Raw genomic sequence first — 18,314 nt, forward strand, 5'->3', positions numbered from 1 at the left:
CCTCTGACTTTCATATTATTTTTGTGAAGATTAGTTATTCCCCTTAAAACTACACAGATGCATTTAAAATTAGTATAACTTACATGATTGTAATAAGAGCCTTAAGACAGACAAATGTATAGAAAATACTCATTGACTTGAGATCTCTTCCTTACTTCTCAAGGATTAATTATCTCTAATATATAGTATTTCACACATGCTTACTTATTTTGAAATAATTTTTAGATTCCCCTGAATATTGTTTTTCCTTTGGTATATGGTTTTCTTAATAAGCATCTGTAGCACCTTTGTATGTTTTATGTAAACAAAGGTTATATGATAAATATTATCTTACGATTGCTGAGAGGGTTCAAGTAAAATTATTTGATAATATTTACTTTCTGTGATCCTAAGTTTAAATCTACTTAATGAGAAAACAAAGATTTGTAGATTCTCTGTCATTCCATTTGCTTCACGTAGTAAAGAGGACGAATCCATACCTTTTCCTTTTTGGAATATATTTCAGTGAATTTACATAAGAATTTATTCTAGTTTATATCCTAAAATTAATTATGGCATTACAAAATTACCCTTTAGTGGATATTCTAGTACTGAGTTAACTTCTTTCTTCTCATGGATCTTTATTTTGTATTTCCTGAAGCTCATAATTGTCTTGAACATAGTATTAATATGTATTAAAGCTTCTAAATGATGTTTTTGCCACATTGTGATGTGGATGCAAAAGCATTCCCTATGGGTTTTAGCTGCATCTGTCTCAAACCAACAATCTAATTTTTCAGATCCATGGGGAAGCACACTCATTATATTCACCAGGTTTAGGGCTTCAAGCATTAATTTTTTTTTCCTGGACACATGCATAATCAAGGAACTGTTAACAAGCACTTTAAAAACAAGTAGATTACTTTTGTGTATTAGTGGAACATTATGTGGTTCAATAAACTTGTATTGCTAATAGGCATGTGAGATGCTCTCTTTTGTTCAAATTGTCATTGGTCAGGTTAAGAACTATTACATATCAATGTGTGCAGATAATAAATCTACTCTGCATGTTGTTAACAATGACTAGTGCAATAGCAGTGGAATATGTCCTTTGGGTTATTTTACTCTAGTAGTAAAGTGTGCTAATCCAGCAACATTTCTCCCTTTGCCTTAATCATATGAACGGCAACATTTGTGAGTGTTTTCTAAAGTTCCGTATCCTCAACTCTATACTCTAGCCAGTGACTCTAATGTATAAGGGCAGTATACAGATGTTTCTCAACCTATGGTGGGGCTACCCTTCTAGCAATATCACTAGGAGAAAATAATAATATTTCTAATGTCATTTTTGAAATTAACAGAATAAGAAATTTTAAATTCCATTTAAACTGTAATTTGTCCACAGGCTTCATGCCAACCTTGAACCTTTTCTGTCCAGGTGAACACCTTTAATTTTTATCTTTATTGCCTAATAATCTATAGCTTTTATTAATACCTATAAGTTAATGATGTGCAAAAGCATGGCTTCTTCCTTTAAAGAAGATTGTTTAAATCCACTTAATAGCCTTTTATCCTTTACACTAAACTATTAACTTAGAAAGTACTCACAGAATAAGTGTTAAAATGGTATATAATGAAGTTTAATTGAAGAATAATCAAATAAGTTAAATATGCTATAACATAATACAAATCATGTTTCATTTCCTTACCTCAGAAAATATTCATGGATGTAGAACATTTCATGCACTATGCATTTCTATAATATATTTCAAAATAGCTTAGAATTATGATGGATCACTAAACCATAATTATTAATAGTATAACAAAAATATAAATGTTGAAAATTTATTTTCACTTTGAAAGAATATAAAAGTATTTTTTAGAAACTACATACAATATGATTTTCAGTCCTATCTCCTTTGATGCCTTAATTTACTAAGGCTAAATCATTTAGATTACCATATTGTTCTTCTAAAATAATAAACCAATTCTCTACGGAAATCTTTAGTAAAAAGGAGGGATGGGGAGGGAATGGGGTTGGATTTGGGTAGGGGTTAAATCAGTGATGTGTACATGTATTTACACACGTTTATAACCCAATATGATGTATGAATCTAATGCACCAACAAAATATTTAAAAAAATAAAACAATAAACCATAATAGGAGATCTAAGCAATGATCATGGCAGGGAAGACTTAGCAAAAAAATAAAAATAAAAAACAGAAGAAAAAGCATAATTTCATCTGCAAGTAGTATGATGTAAATTTAGGTGTATGTCCATTTTACTAATAAAGGGTATATTGTGCAGAGCTGAGGATGGTAGCTAGGGCCTCCTGCATGCTAGGCAAGCATACCACCACTGACCTAAACTCTCAGCCTGCAAATGGTGTTTTAAGAAATGCTTGCAGGTGTTCCAATTGCATCTTGCACTTGCTCTGTGAACATCCTAAAATGCAGAAAGTGCTTGGCTTTCCAGAACCAGTTTACATGATGCTATCATATCAACCACTGGAAAGTCAAAGCACAACCTTGGTTAAGCACCTCCAGCAAATAACCCTGTTGTTTTGCCTTTCAAATTTCTCAAATCTCTTCACCTAGCCAATCCTCAAGAAGCCCCTGTTGGATTCCTAGGAAGATGGATTAAAAATAAACAAACAGTCGAATGAAATAAAAACCAAACATACACACACACACACACACGCACGCACGCACGCACGCACACACACACACACACACACACACACACACATATGCACACACACAGGCTAGATTGAAAACGAAAAGTATTTTAACACAATTAGCTACCAGGGGCAGAAATAGACTCTTGAGTCGATTGCAAAAACATAACACAGAGGAGAAAACCCTTCCTTCTTTTCTCGGAGCCCTGGGTGTTTCTTTTGCAGTATTTATGTCTGTAAAACACTCGGCTGGCTTTGGCATAGTAAGCTAGTTCTTGCAGAGCAAAGAAGTTCTAGGCGGCTTAGCGTTGCCAGAAAATGCCTTAAGCCAAAATCAACAGGACAGTCTCCTGCATCAGTTGCTGTGGCACAGAAACAGTAGTGACAGCAACAGTGGAACAAAAATCCACCTTCTCAGGAGTCGCTGGTTTCCCAGGGCGGCTGAAGCGTCAGCCTCTAACATCATCTCAACGTGCCAGAGCAGAAACCCGAGGAAAAAATGAGTGACACGAAAATGAAAGAGCCTCCATGTATTTCTAGGAATATAGGAGATAGTCCCTGAAGACACTCAGAAATGAGAAAGTGTGACTTTAAAGAGCTAAAGTTGCCATAAAAGTTGATTGGAGACAGAGGAATACTACTTCTTCAACTATTATTTCTTCTGTTTTGTAATTCCAAGGCTGTCACCATAGATAACACAAATTATATAAAACAAACATGTTCTAAAAACATATTTGAGCCTATTAGATCAGCTCTATAAGATCTTCAGAATACATGTGTTCTTGCAAAAAACATTTTATAAAGCTATAAGTGTTGTACAGCAACTTTCACCCTAAGGATTTTTTGTTCATTCTTAAATACATATTAACTGTGACAGGTTTTTTTTTTTTTTTAGTAAAATGTTGCAATATAAAATAAAAATACAATGTGCTCTTTTAGAGCTTTCTTAAATGATTTTGTGATGATTTAGATAAAAAAGAATTACTCATAAGTACTATATTTAAGTGCCTTTAAGTTCGCATAATTCCTGTAAATAAAAATAGAAATGAGATGCAGTTCTTATCCTACATAATTTGGATATATGAGCTTTGTTTTGTATAACAAAACTAAGTCAGGTACCTTATTTATTTTCTTTCTAGGGTTGATTAAGGTTGATTATTTTAAGCCACTGAACAATACTTCAGAAATGAGAAAACTTCAATTTTGGCATTAGTTAAAAATCAAATAACTTTAATATTCACAGATTTTACAGTACTAAAAATAAAAAAGCAATATTTATTTTCATTTATAAGTATCTGTGTTTATAGCCACACAATTCACAATTGCTAAATTATGCAACCAGTCAAGATGTCCATCACCAGATGAATGGATTACAAAACTCTAGGATATGTACACAATTCAATTTTACTCAGTCATAAAGAACACAATTATGTCATTTTCAGGGAAATGGATAGAACTGGGGAACATTATGCTAAGTGAGATTAGTCACAAAAAGTAACAAATTAGATGCTCTCCCTAATATGTGAAAGCTCAGGAGAAAGAAGGTCATTGGAGGAACTCTAGACAAGGAAGGAGAAACCATAGATGATCATATACAGTGACCTGAGGGAGATGAGAGAGGAAATGGGGAAATACCCTAATAGTAGCATGATGTACACTCACTAATATATCAAAGTCAATCACTAAGCCAAACATGAGTAGGAGGGAGAGGGAGGAATAGGGTGAGAATTGGGGAAGGGCTAAATGTACATGTATGCTTCTACCATCTTTTACTCCATTAAGATGTAATCCCAGCATTTGGGAAGCTGAGACAGGAGGATCACAGTTCGCAGACACCCTCAGCTACTTAGTAAGGCCCTTTGCAACTCAGTGAGACCCTGTTTCAAAATAAAGGATAAAATATAGGGTTTGGGGTATACCTCGGTGGTAGAATGCCCCTGGGTTTCATCCTCAGTACAAAAAAAAAAAAAAAAACAAAAAAAAAAGAAGTACAGCTACAATGTAATAATAATAATAATAATAATAATAATAATAATAAAGTAGCATTCCGGCACTGGCACAATATTTTTTCTTTCCTCCTAACGGTGACTTATAAACCATTTTGGAAGAAAGGAAGAAAGGGAGATAAGAAAAGAGAGAGGGGAAAAAGGGCAAAATCAAAATATTTGCTCAAATATGTAATGAGAATTTTTAATTGCCTTATAAAGTTAAAAGCTAACCTCACAATTTTTCTTATTTACATGGGGATTAACTTTTTAATTTTTTTAATAAATCAGTTGGTTTTTGTATAATCTCTTAATAGAAAAGTTTTACCTATAAGAATCTTTGTTTCAGACACTACCATTGAAGTAATTCATCTGCTTATAGAGAGAAAAGAGATGTAGCTAGCCATTTAGGTTACTTATAAACACATATTTTACTTATTTTTAGATATGGTGTATAGTACATCATGCTTAAATTTTTTTTTTAAATATTTCCTATTATTTTATTGCTCATACAACAGTTAAGTGCTTTTAAAGAATAGCATATTTATGAAAATCACATTAATAATTGAGAATACTAATCAAAGGACATATACAGTTCAAGAAATAAGCAGATATAATTTTATAAGGGATGTGGGTCTATAGCAGTACTCATGTCATTGAAGCTATATCACTTCTAGATTTCAATGAAAATTGAAATAATTCTATATACAAAAAAACCTCAATCTAAGGAAATATTTACAAAGTGAATCTTTCCTGATTATTTTTTTGGTGGTACTGGGGTTCCTGGAAACCCTTCTGCCTCCAGGTTACCCTCCCACACCTATTTTTATACTTTTTGTTTGTTTGTTTTAGTTGGAGACTGGGTCTCTTAAGCCAGCATGGCTGGTTTCGAATCTGCGCTATCCTCCCAAGCGTGGGGATTACAAGCGTGCACCTGCAAGCCTGGCTCCTGATAATGTTTAATCTTGATATCTTAGTTCTTTTTATTCCCAAAAGAGATTTCAGGTATATAATAATACTTACTTTCAAAAATTGTACCTCTGATAAACTTTTCTTTAAATAAAACTCATGACCACTTCTAGTTTTGAAAGATCTTATCAGTTTGAAAATACATATTTTTCTTTTGAAGAATAGAATGTAAACACAGCATATTTATATTTAATAACCCATAATTTTAAAGCATGTTTAAAAAATAACAGTGTATGATGACAAAGATTTACTTATTTACTTATGGGTAAAACCATTATGCTGTCTAAAGCTAGTCTGGCGCATACTGCCCATAAGGATGCCATTCATCAATGACTCCCGTGACAGTTCAGGAGGGATTTTCATGTAATTTGCTTCTGAAGTCCATGTAATATGCCTATTCTGAATGAGTTACATACATTATTATTCTTTATTATTGATTACTCTTCCCCTCGGTAAGCAAAAGATGCAAATCTGTTTATGAAAAAGAAGAAACACTGAGTGTGTACATGATTAAACATAACTGGAGGCAATGGGTTTACCTAATTTATCCTTTAAATCATCATGTAGACTTTGAAAAAAATAACACAAAGCTAATAATATTGACTTTCTATGCTCTTGATATTAAACAAACTTCACAGTCACTAAAGCAAATGCTAATGAATTCTCTCATATAGTAAGCCAAACTTATTTTTATAAGCAATATGATACAATTTTTTCTATGGGGCAATGGAAAGCTAAATATTAACTAAGATGAATTCTAAATAGTTTGACATACAACACATGAATATTAGGTTTGAAATTTAGAAACAAACAATGTAGAAAGTTTTAAGTGAGAAGCTTTGTTATTGTTTGGATATGAAGTTTCCCTCAAAGACACATGTGTTGAGGATCCCAATGAAGCAATGTTCTAAGATAGGACTTTTAAGAAATCATTGAATCATGAGGGACATTACCAAATGATTAACCAATAATTTGTTAGGTTAATAAATTGAAGGGAAAATTGGGAATTTCTCTAAACTGTAGGAGTTTGGGAGGAGTTGGAAGAAGTAGGTCACTGGAGTTTTGCCATGCAAAGATATATATAATTTGTTCCAACCACCCTCCCGTCTCTTTTTCGCTTTCTCCCTCTATCTTTCTCATGAATTGAGCAGCTTTCCTCTGCCTCATCCTCATGTCATGATATTCTGCCTGACCTCAGACTCAGAGCAATGGAACCAACTGACCATGACTTAAATTTCTGAAACCATGAGAAAAAATATTTCCTTCTTTCCTTAGCTTGTTTTTGTCAGGTATTTTGGTCACAGTGATGGCAAGTTGAATAACAAAGACTCAGTCCAAAACTGATTTTAAAAATCAATTTATCCCGGACATGGTGGCACACACTTTTAATCCCCGTGCTTGGGAGGCAGAGACAGGAGGATTGCACATGTCCGAAGCCAGCAGCGCTGGCTTAAGAGACCCTGTTTCCAAATAAAAATATAAAATTGGTCTGGGATTGTAGCCAAGAGGTAGAAGGGCTTCTAGGAACCCCAGTGCCACCAAAAATAATATCAATTTATAATATACTTCATCTATAAAGTTATAAGCAAAGACAGTATCCTAAGCATAGAAATAACTGTTGAAAAGAAGTATATTAAAAGAGCACATTCAGGGAGAACCTAAAATTTGGAATAATGAAAATGAAAAGCTCCATTGCCTTATCATATTTGAACTCCTAGCTGTTTAGTCATTCATCGAATGACCATTTAATGAGACACAGTGTAAGTAAGACTTTTGTAACTGATGGAGATAAAGGAGGTAGACTGATCTGTGCTCTCACACAGAGCACTGTGGGAGGAAAAATGGTAAATTAAACAAGTCATTATCCCAATAATATCAGATGAATATGATCACAGGGGAAGTAGAGAACACTGTAAGAACACAGAGTGGGGCATCCAACAATTTCTGAGAAATTAGAGACCTCCTGATGGCAGTAACTTTCAAATTTACCACTGTATAATACATAAGGGTTGGCCCAGGTGAAAAATAAGGATTAAGAAGTGATGTATCAAGCAGAGGTCAAGCCAGCATGAGTAAACACTAAGAAGCCTGAAACACTGAGCACAGTAGAAGTGTCACTAGAAGGCAAAGGATGGGAAAATGCCTAATTATAAAAGTCTTCATTAGCAAAGTAAGGAGACAGATTTTTATCTTGAGAACATTGGAATGAAGCTAAGGAGCTAAAACTAGGGCATAATATAGAAAAATACACATTTTGTTAAGGTCATCCTGCATATTGAAGAAAGGGTAAAGTTGTATCTGTTGCATTGATTGATGATAAGGCAATAGTTTAGGAAACTCAGCATTCCAGAAGAGGGTTAAAAATTATCTGCACATTTGGGGTTAAGTTCAGTAGGACTTAATTGATTGGAAGCAAACCCACAAGAAGGATCAGAGTGGCTTTTCTATTTGATCAGCACAACTTATTCTCAAAGAAAATACCAGAAAAACACAACTTTATTCTAGAGAAGATTGATCTACTTTAGAATACGCAGAAAGTGAGGAAAGAAAGTCTGAAGTTTATGGTAGAGTTCGAGCTGATGAGATAGATGAAGAACTTGTGAGAAGGATTCATTTGTAAGTAAAAGTACAATCATGAATGAAATTGTTTAGGAAGAAAACAGAGTAATTTGATAGCTCTCTCTGTTTTTTGTACAGGGAATTTCTAAGGGGGTCTAGTTATGGCATCTTGTTCTGATTCAAACAGAGAATAAAATTAATATGATAATGGATCTCCAAATCTTTCTTAAAAAAGTGTTATGGAATTACTGATCTTAGTGATCAATAATTGTGGTTAGATATAGAATCCTCTGAAGAGCTCATGTGTTATCGTTTAGAGTTGATGTAATTAAGGTGTGAGGGTTTTAATCTCATTTGTGTGTAAATACATTGTGATATATTTACTTGGTGGCAACCAAGGCAGGTAGAGTATGACTGGAGAAGGTGGGTTCCTTAGGAAGCAGCTTTAGGGTTTTTGATTTTATATCCCCAAGCTTTCTTGCTCTTGTTTCTGGCCTCCAGGATACGATAGTAAAGACCATTATCTTTCTCTTTCCACTTACTGTCACCATAGTTTGAGCTCCATAGACCTGTCCTGACATAAATTGAACCATGATATCTCCAAAGAGTGTAACTGAGCAAATAAATCTCCCTTCCTCTAGGATAAGTAGTCAAGGCTCAACTATTAATACCCCATAGACAAAGCTTCCTTTTCATAGCTACTTTAATTTATTAAATATATACACACATATTTACATATATGTAGTTAATAATGAGATGATATTAGACACAGAAAATGTCAGTTGTCCAAATACATAAAAAACTACACTTAAACAATTTCCCAATTGATGCAATTTCATTGAAATTCCCAAAGTGTACTTCATTTACTTTTCTAGTCCTCTCCTACTGAACAGTTTTTCCTCTTCTCATACAACCTGGAAATAAGAAATATCACTTTGCCCTGTAGGTAAAGCAATTTGAACTCTATATTCTCTGACATTATTCTCATGAAAGGTATAGGGTACTCTTTCTGCTTAAATTCAATCTATAATTTATAACAAAATTAGCTGGAAATTGAGGTCTAATACAAAATGTCTTTGGTAAAATTTCTAGTTTCATCACGTCTTACCATTCTTTTCTCCTCCTCATCATTCCCATTGTAGTTGCTTCAAAACTTGCTGATATATCAGGAGAAGGATGGAATAAGTTAAGAGTTCTCAAGAGCTTATCTTAACTGTGCTTTTACAGTCCATCAGGTATAAACTCTCTAATTTTGCTTTTCTCACTTCAGTTGACCACACCTTTCCCAAATTATCAGTTAATTCATTTATTCTTAAAACTGCCACATTAAGTCTCCTTGGGAGGTAAATACTAGAGAATTAAAACACTCCCCTCCTGTGAACTTTATTTTCTATCTCCTATAGGATGTTTCATCCTGTGTTTAATCTCCTCTTCCTTTCTACCATTTTACCATTAATATATGAAAATGCTTACTTTATTCATACTTAAAATACAAAACTACTTAAATAAGGCAAAATAAAGAGCAATACAGACTTCAAATCTTTTTAATACCTTATCTTTCCCATTTCTATACTAAACAGGGAATTATTCAATTTAGGAACATACCAATTTTATCTATAAGAATAGCATCTAAGCTTATTTCAGTCAGCATTCTCATTGCTGTAATCCAAAACATCTGACTACCACAATTTTGAAGAAGGAAAATTATTTGCTCACATTTCAAGAGATTTCAGGGGTTCAGTCCATGGTAAGCCAAGTAAAGTTTGTGGAACTCAGGGCATGGCACTGGGAGCAGAAAGTGCAAAGGCTGCACTCTCACATAATGCAGGCCATATATAAGAACGAAAGGGGAGGAAGAAACATATGTAATTCTCAAGGCTGCACCACCAAGGACCCTCCTCAGTTACCATAACCCATCTCCAATATGGATGCCTTGTCCCCTTGAGATCTAGGAATACATACCAAATAAAAAGCATAACAAAGACATTATTTTTAATGTGCCTAAGAAAGAGTTTCTTCTTATAATTTAATACTGTATAACTATATATTTTTCTTTCTTTTTAAAAAGAATAGCAGCATCATGATAACTATCATCAATGATATGTAAATTAGAGTAATAAGAGGTTAATTCTATTTCATCACCTACAATGGGCAATGACTATTATCACTGTCATAATACTGGTAAAGTGATAGCAATATTAATAATAATGATGCTGACAATTACAAAGTTGATTATTATTTAAAACATATCTAAACTTTGTAGCAGACATACAATAGCAAGGCAAAACTACTTTGCTGCTTATCTTAATCTGTTGACATAGTCACACATAGTTGAATTTATTCTACTGACACATTAAAGATAAATTTCTAGAACCTTTTAATAAATAAAATATTATAAAACTTTTTAGAAACCATTACACAAAGATCAAACTTATTTTGTTACTTTCACTTTTGAAAAAATAAAAATATATTTTTAAAACTGAGAGCTATTTAATATTATCCAATCAACTTCAAATGAAAATTGGGAGATACTAAAAGTGTACTGAACCTTATTCTTTTAAAAACTAGAAAATATATCATACTGCTGGAAGCCAACAACTTGTACAAATTACATGAATAGAGACAGGATTCTTGACCTACATAAGAAATTTGTTCAATAGTAAGTATTCTTAGAGGAATGAGCATAAATTTTTAAAAATAAAATATTAATAAATTATGTATATAAAGAATATACATAATTTTTGCCTGCTTACAAAAATGATTGAACTTATTCCTTAACACTTTATATTTGAGTCCTTCTAAAGTTACTATAATTGTGAAGTTCAAAATATTTTAATAGAGAAAACAACAAATACATAAATTGTATATGAATCTTTCATATACACATGAAGTTAAAGTTTATTCTCTAGTTATTACTGAATTACGTGTGTGTGTGTGTGTGTGTGTGTGTGTGTGTGTGAGTGAGAGAGAGAGAGAGAGAGAGAGAGAGAGAGAGAGAGAGATTTGATGGAACCCAGGTGATTCTATATATATGGGGTGTGTCTATATAGCGCCTAAGGAGATTTGACCTGAGCGGCCTACGGCCTAAGGCAAAACTTTAAGTAAAGTGATTCAGCAAAAAAGGGGTAAAGATGGCGCCTGGGGGAAGCTAGGAAGGCATGGTTTCCCCATTCATTATGGGTGGGGAGACTGAGCGGTTTTTCCCTTTCTACCTTTAAAGGAGCTTTCCGCACACATGAATGGCTCATGTGCTGGCCTGGGATTGGCTGTAAACTACGTGCTAGTGATCTTTATCCCGGATAGGCTAGGCTATTTCTCATGGAAACTCCCCTCGTGGCTTGGTACTATATAAAAGATGGCTTGGAGAGAAATAAATGAGATCTCACTTGACTTGACTCCCGGCTCATGGGTTTGTGTTCGAGTCGTCGGTACTCATCATCTCTCCAAAACCCCGTCAGCTGTCGGGCTGGATTCCTGACACCCAGGGACATTCTACCTCAAAACTATACCTCCAGTTCTATTTTATCTTTTATTTTGAAACAAGGCCTCACTAAGTTGTTGAGAGTGGCTGCAAACCTATGATCTTCCTGTCTCAGCTTCCCAAATACTGAGATTACAAGCCTGAGCCACCATACCTTACTCTGAGTTACCTTTATTTAACCTGGTTTAAATCAAAGAGTATTCTGTTTTTACATGAGTGAAAGTATCTTTCTTATAAAACAAAGTAGTGTAATTCTGGCATAAAATTCACAGTGAATACACGTTTGTAAATATTAAAAATGTATTCTAGCAAATAGAAAAATTGATTTTGATAATAAATCAAGTACACTTAAATAGATATAAGAAAAACTAAACCTGCAACTTAAATAAAGATATCATTTATATTAAAAGGTTTATAGAACTTTTATAATTTCATACCCAAAAATCATGTGCTGCATGGATGACTCAGGCCTTTTGTTAAAATTAATTTCCTTTTTTTATTCCTTTCCTCTGTTTATTTAAGTGATAAGGGCTTTAGTTACTTGTGATGAACAAAGATAGGAGCTAATTATAGTATCAGACGATTTAAAACAAATTCTTGAAAAATAAGCATTTAGCCGGGCGTGGTGGCGCACGCTTGTAATCCCCGCGCTTGGGAGGCAGAGACAGGAGGATCGCGCAGGTTCGAAGCTAGCCGCGCGCTGGCTTAGGAGAACCTGTTTCCAAATAAAAAAATGTAAAAATAGGTCTGGGAGTGTAGCCCGGAGATAGAAGGGCTTCCAGGAACCCCAGTACCACCAAAAAAAAAAAAAAAAAAAGAAAAGAAAAATAAGCATTTAACATGTAGTAGATCCAGTTAGTTTTTAGTAGGTATTATTTTTATGATATAACCTTACTTTTACTTATTTAATAGAGCAGAAAGAACTTTATTTGTATATAGTCGATTTTGCCAAACCCTAACCTAACATAAAAATATATTTTAATAACATATATTTTAGATCTTAATATAACTTTTCTGTAATCTTATTACATCCAATCTACTCAATGGTAAAATGAGGTATGGATAATAATAAAATAGGTGTACAAAGCAGCATCATATAATAAATGTAGAATGAAAATAATTAAGAATTATTAGTTTTCCTCAGAAAATGCTTTATTTCAAACAAGTGAACTGTAAAGTAAGTAATCATGTATATAAAACTTTTTCTTTATAAACGAGAAAAACTTTGAAAAATAATTATCATCACAATTTTCATTGGGATAAACTGTGGGTTTAATTCTCTCCAAACATGAATAGTTCTACATCAAATGTCTTATTCAAATAAGGACAGAATTTAATTTTCTTTGGTAGGGAAATCCAAATTTTCCTCTAAAAAGAAAAAAATGGCATATGTCTTTATTATTTTTAGCAAAATTCACATCAATTTATAATTCATAATAATATTTCCTCTGAGATTATGTGTGAGATGCCTATTCATAAGATTAAGGATATGTTAACATTTGTTTTGACTTTGTCAATATATAAGAAACAAGCTGGGTATGGTGGCTCATGCTTATAATTTCAGTACTTGGGATGTTGAGACAGGACGATTGAAGTTTCATGGCCATCCTCAGCCACTTAGAGGGGCTTTCAGCAATTTTATTAGACCTTGTCTCAAAATAAATAATTAAATAGGTCTGAGGGTGTATCTCAAAGATAGAATGCCCCTGGGATTGATCCTTAGAATAAAAAATAAATAAAGATAAAAAGAATCTGGCTTTGTTAAAGAAAAAACAAATAAAGGAAGAAAAAAAAGAAAGGAAAGAGAGAAAGAAAGAAAGAAAGAAAGAAAGAAAGAAAGAAAGAAAGAAAGAAAGAAAGAAAGAAAGGAAGAAAGAAGAAATTAGGCCAGGCATGGTGGCACATGCTTGTAATCCCCACGCTTGGGAGGCAGAGACAGGAGGATCTCGCAGGTTCGAAGTCAGCCGCACTGGCTTAAAAGACCCTGTTTCCAAATAAATTGTATAAAATAGGTCTGGGAGTGTAGCCCAGAGGTAGAAGGGCTTCCAGGAACCCCAGTACCACAAAAAAAAAAAAAAAAAATTTTGTGTCATGAAGTGGAGATAACTGCTTCAGGGAAGGGCATTAAATGGATCTTACTTGCTTAGTACTAAAAAGAATTCATTATGTAATATATACTTACTATTTCCAAAATATAACTATTATAGAGTATGGCATGTAAAAGTATAGCAGCTTTTATAGCAACAATCAAAAAGAGAAGTGGCTGGTGCAGAAAATTAGAATCAGAGGTAGTCCGAGCATAGAAGAAACAATAAATTCATTATGAATACTGATGCCACTTATGCTTTCATAAAACTGATCAGAATTGTTTCTCATAACTGGTTCTTTTATTATTTCATATGGCAGTATTTGAAAGATTTAATCTGCATTAAAAAGATAGCTATAGACTTCCAAGATCTGAAATATATTAGCAGCACTAAATAAAGGGTGCTAAAATCCATTCCCCATGTTCATCAGATATGAGGGATAAAAAAAGTACCCAGGAAAACATGAAAGCCTCTCAAAGATAATTTCTCCAAATATTCCCTTCTTTGAGTAGTAAATGACATCCTGGTATACACATTCATGAAAGACATAGCAGAATGGTCTCTTGCTAAACGCTTTGATTTTTCAACTGGTGACTTTTGACTGCAGATTGGAGTGACAATCTTATTTACAGACTGTCATAAAGAGTGGGGAAGAGGAAGAAGGAAAGTAAAAAATCACAATAGCTGAAAATCTTATTGATAACACAGATGGGATGAGCCCTGAGGATCCAGAATACCCTGATGGTGACATTAAGTGGTTATGGGGTATGGTAAAGGTTACTGAGAATCAGACACTGTTTCATATGTTTAATTTCTATTGAGTCTCAAATTTTTTCCCAGACAGTTATATCTTGTGTGACCTTGGTCAATTTACTTAAATTATTTGAGGATAACTCTACTTCTCAGGCATTCAGCTAAGATAATCATTTCTTTTACCTACAGAAAAATATTTCTTTACAAAGATCCAAGGGATGACATTAGAAAGTTTCCTAAATAGGAATATCCAGGCCTTCCTCCCCCTAAAGAGGAATCCAGTCAACAATAACACACAAGTCACTCTTTTAAGGGATCCAGAAGCCAATTTAAGCTCTGTACCAAAGCTTAGTGTGAAGTCAGCCACACTAAGCCCATCATGGGTCTCACTCACCAGAGCTCCTCCTTCCACATAAATTGTACAACTGGGAGGAGACTCCCAGATTCTGGATTTTCCCAGAGTAGAGAAAGCATGTATAAAATTTTTAAAAGAGTTTGCCAAAGACTTGTTTCTTTGTTCCTTGAGTGGAAGCACTTAAATGAAATGGTCCAATGCTAAGTGCCACAAGAATTAAAATGACTTTTTGAATGACAGGCCTCATTCATCATTTTCCACCCCCATGCAACACCACAGCACAGGGTGATCAAGAGTAAATTCTCAATGCCTGCTTTTTCCCTGTGGAGGAAAATATTTGGAGTGAGCATTTAACAGTCCACCATTTGGTAAGATAGACTGAGTGGTTTCTGTTTCACCTGACTCAGAGCACTGGCTTGACCTGGAGATACTCTATTCCCAGCGAACATTAAGAAGAATAAAACACCTCAGTGGCTTACTACTCTTCTGGAACACATACAGCATGGAAGACAGAAGGAGTATAGCTCACAAGCTGTGATGATTAGATACAGAATGTCCCCTGAAAGAGTTTATGTATTGATGTTCAGAGTTGAAATAATGAGACAATAATCTCATCAGAGGATAAATCCATTTTAACAGATTTAGTCGGTAGTAACCTAGGCAGGTGGAGTGTGGCTGGAGGAAATGTGTCCCTGGGGGTGTGGCCTTGGGAGGGTGGTTGTGTCTTTTTTTTTGTGTGTGTGATACTAGGGGTGGAACCCAGGGACTTTCTACCTCCAGGCTATACTCCCAGACCTATTTTCTATTTTATTTGGAAACAGGGTCTCACTAAGTTGCTGAGAGCCTCACTAAGTAGCTGAGGCTGGCTTAGAACCTGTGCCATTCTCCTGTCTCAGCCTCCCAAGCACAGGGATTACAAGTGTGCGCCACCACGCCCAGCATGCTTGTGTCTTGTAATATCATTGTTTATTTGCCATTTTGTGCTTCTGGCCTCCATAGTGTGAAAGTAAAGAACTTGCTCTCTGCTTCTCTCTGCTTCATGCTGCCCTGCCCTGAGATCCAGTGATGTAACCAGCCTAACATGGACTGAACCTATGAAATCGCTAAAACTGTCTGTGACTAAATCTTCCTTCCTGTAAATTGTATGATTTTCTAGATTTCAAAACCAAACAGAGACTGAAACATCAGCTCTCTGTTGGGCATAAAAGTGAAGAGTAGACTGTGCACCCAATATTCTAGCTTCTCAGGGGGCTGCCCCAGGGACAAGTTCTGTCTTGATTTGTCAGAGTACTCCTGGTGCCGACCACAATCTAAGTTTGCGATGAACACGGAGATTTGAAAAGATCTAAGTGGATTGCCACTCCTGCAGAGAACCATACTGCAGCATACAAAGGCTGATACAATCGGGCAGTGTCTCTCTTAGGAGGGTAAGGGAAGAGTATATAAACATACAAAGCTTGCTGGCCAAAGTAAATATATAAAAAAATTCAAACATAGTATACATGAACAAAATGACTTTTATTAGGGATAGGGCTTAAAAAAACAAAACTACATTGTGTGTTTTAGAGATTTTCCTCTTCCCCCCTACTTTCTCCTCCTTTAGGTTGTCTTGTTTGCTCCTCCATAGGATTTTCTTTTTCATCTAGGGTTCCTCCTATGACCCAATTCTCCCTAACTCTCACATATTAGGGAAAGCACCTGATTTCTTATTTCTTGTGACTGACTAATCTCACTTAGAATAATGTCCTCCAGTTCCATCCATTTCCCTGAAAATGATGTAATTGAGTTTTTTTTGATGGCTGAGTAAAATTCCATTGTGTACATATCCCACAGTTTTGTAATCCATTCATCTGTTGATGGACATCTTGGCTGTTCCCATAGTTTGGCTATGGTGAATTGTGCAACTATGAACATAGATACACATGCATTCGTTTGGTAGTTTGGTTTCTTTTCTTTTGGGTAGATACCCAGAAGTGGTATTGCTGGATCAAAATTGGGTAGGGGTTAAATCAGCGATGTGTGCATGTCTCTACACACAAGTTTTTTACCCCAATAGATGTATGAATATAATGCACCAATAAAAATTTAAAATACTAGAAAAATAATGCTACAAAATGTATTAATAAGTAAAAAATTTAAACAGATGTAACATTGACATCAATAGCACAGGTAGGTATGTGAAAGAGACAAGTAAAAGAGGAAAGTTTTATTTTGTTATTGAAATTAAATTGTTAACAGCTAAAATTAGATTGCACTAATATGACATATATTGTATAAGCCTCAAGGCACCTACAAAGAAAACCCTTATAGAATATTCACAAAAGATATTGAGAAAGAATCAGCATGCCAATACAAAAGTAGTCATAAAACTAAAAAAAAGACTAAAGTATTGAAAAGAACTGTAACATAGTTACAAAAATGACCAAATGGCAATAGTAAATCATTTTCTGTAAATAATTACTTTAAATTTAAGAAAATTAAATTACCCAATCAAATAAAATAGAGTTCAAATAAAAGAATAGCAATGAAAGAATATAATCAACGATAGGCTGCCTAAAAAAGATTGACTTCAGATTTTAAGACATATATAGGCTGAAAGTGAAAGGATGGAAAGATATTCCACGTGCATGATAATCAATAGAACGTAATTATATCAGACAAAAGACACTTTTGTCAAAATGATCATAAAAGAAAAATTGATATTACAATGATAAAAGGGTTGATTTTCCAAGAAAATATAATAATAATACTCAAAGACTCACACGTACATATACATCTATTTTTAAAGCCGCCTTATGAAGCCATCATTGATAACACTGACAATGTAAATAGTCAGCAATAGGATACTTGGGAATTTGAATATATTACTTTCAAAATATTCAATAAAAGCCAGGCATGTAATCCCCGCAAAAGGGCAGCTTGTAATCCCCACACTTGGGAGGCAGAGACAGAAGGATCGCGCAGGTTCAAAGTCAGCTGTGCTGGTTTAAGAGACCCTGTTTCTAAATAAAAATATAAAAATGGGTCTGGGAGTGTAGCCTGGAGGTTAGAAGGGTTTCCAGGAACCCCAGTACCACAAAAATATTCAATAACAGTTATTACAAAGAGTCAAATGATCAATAAGGAAACAGATGGCTTCAATGACACAAGAGACTACATGTACCTAACCAAAGTTAGAACATATACATTCTTTTCAAGATAACATGAAACATTCTTCAAGATAGATCACATGTTAGGTCACAAGGTAAGTCTTGACAAATTTAAGGTGATTGAAATCATGCCAAGTGTCTTTTTGAAAACAGTGGAAGGAAACTAGAACACAATAGCAGAAGGAAACTGTAAAATCACACATATATATATGGAAATGAGACAACAGATTCTTAAACAACCAATCAAAATGTAAATTTAAAAATATCTTGAGACAAAATAAAAAAGAAGCACAATCTACCAAAAATTATGGGATGCAG

The 18,314-nt window shown here is 34.3% G+C and overlaps 1 protein-coding gene across 1 annotated transcript in view; it reads right to left on the reverse strand.

Annotated features, from left to right (window-relative positions):
• CCSER1 (coiled-coil serine rich protein 1) overlaps positions 1-18,314 on the reverse strand; it is a gene marked incomplete at both ends in the record, with an annotated part of 1,182,092 nt that overhangs the window by 508,620 nt on the left and 655,158 nt on the right. The window lies entirely within an intron of this gene.

Source organism: Muscardinus avellanarius (genome assembly GCF_963383645.1).
Source record: "Muscardinus avellanarius genome assembly, chromosome: 6".
NCBI classification, from domain to species: Eukaryota; Metazoa; Chordata; class Mammalia; order Rodentia; family Gliridae; genus Muscardinus; species Muscardinus avellanarius.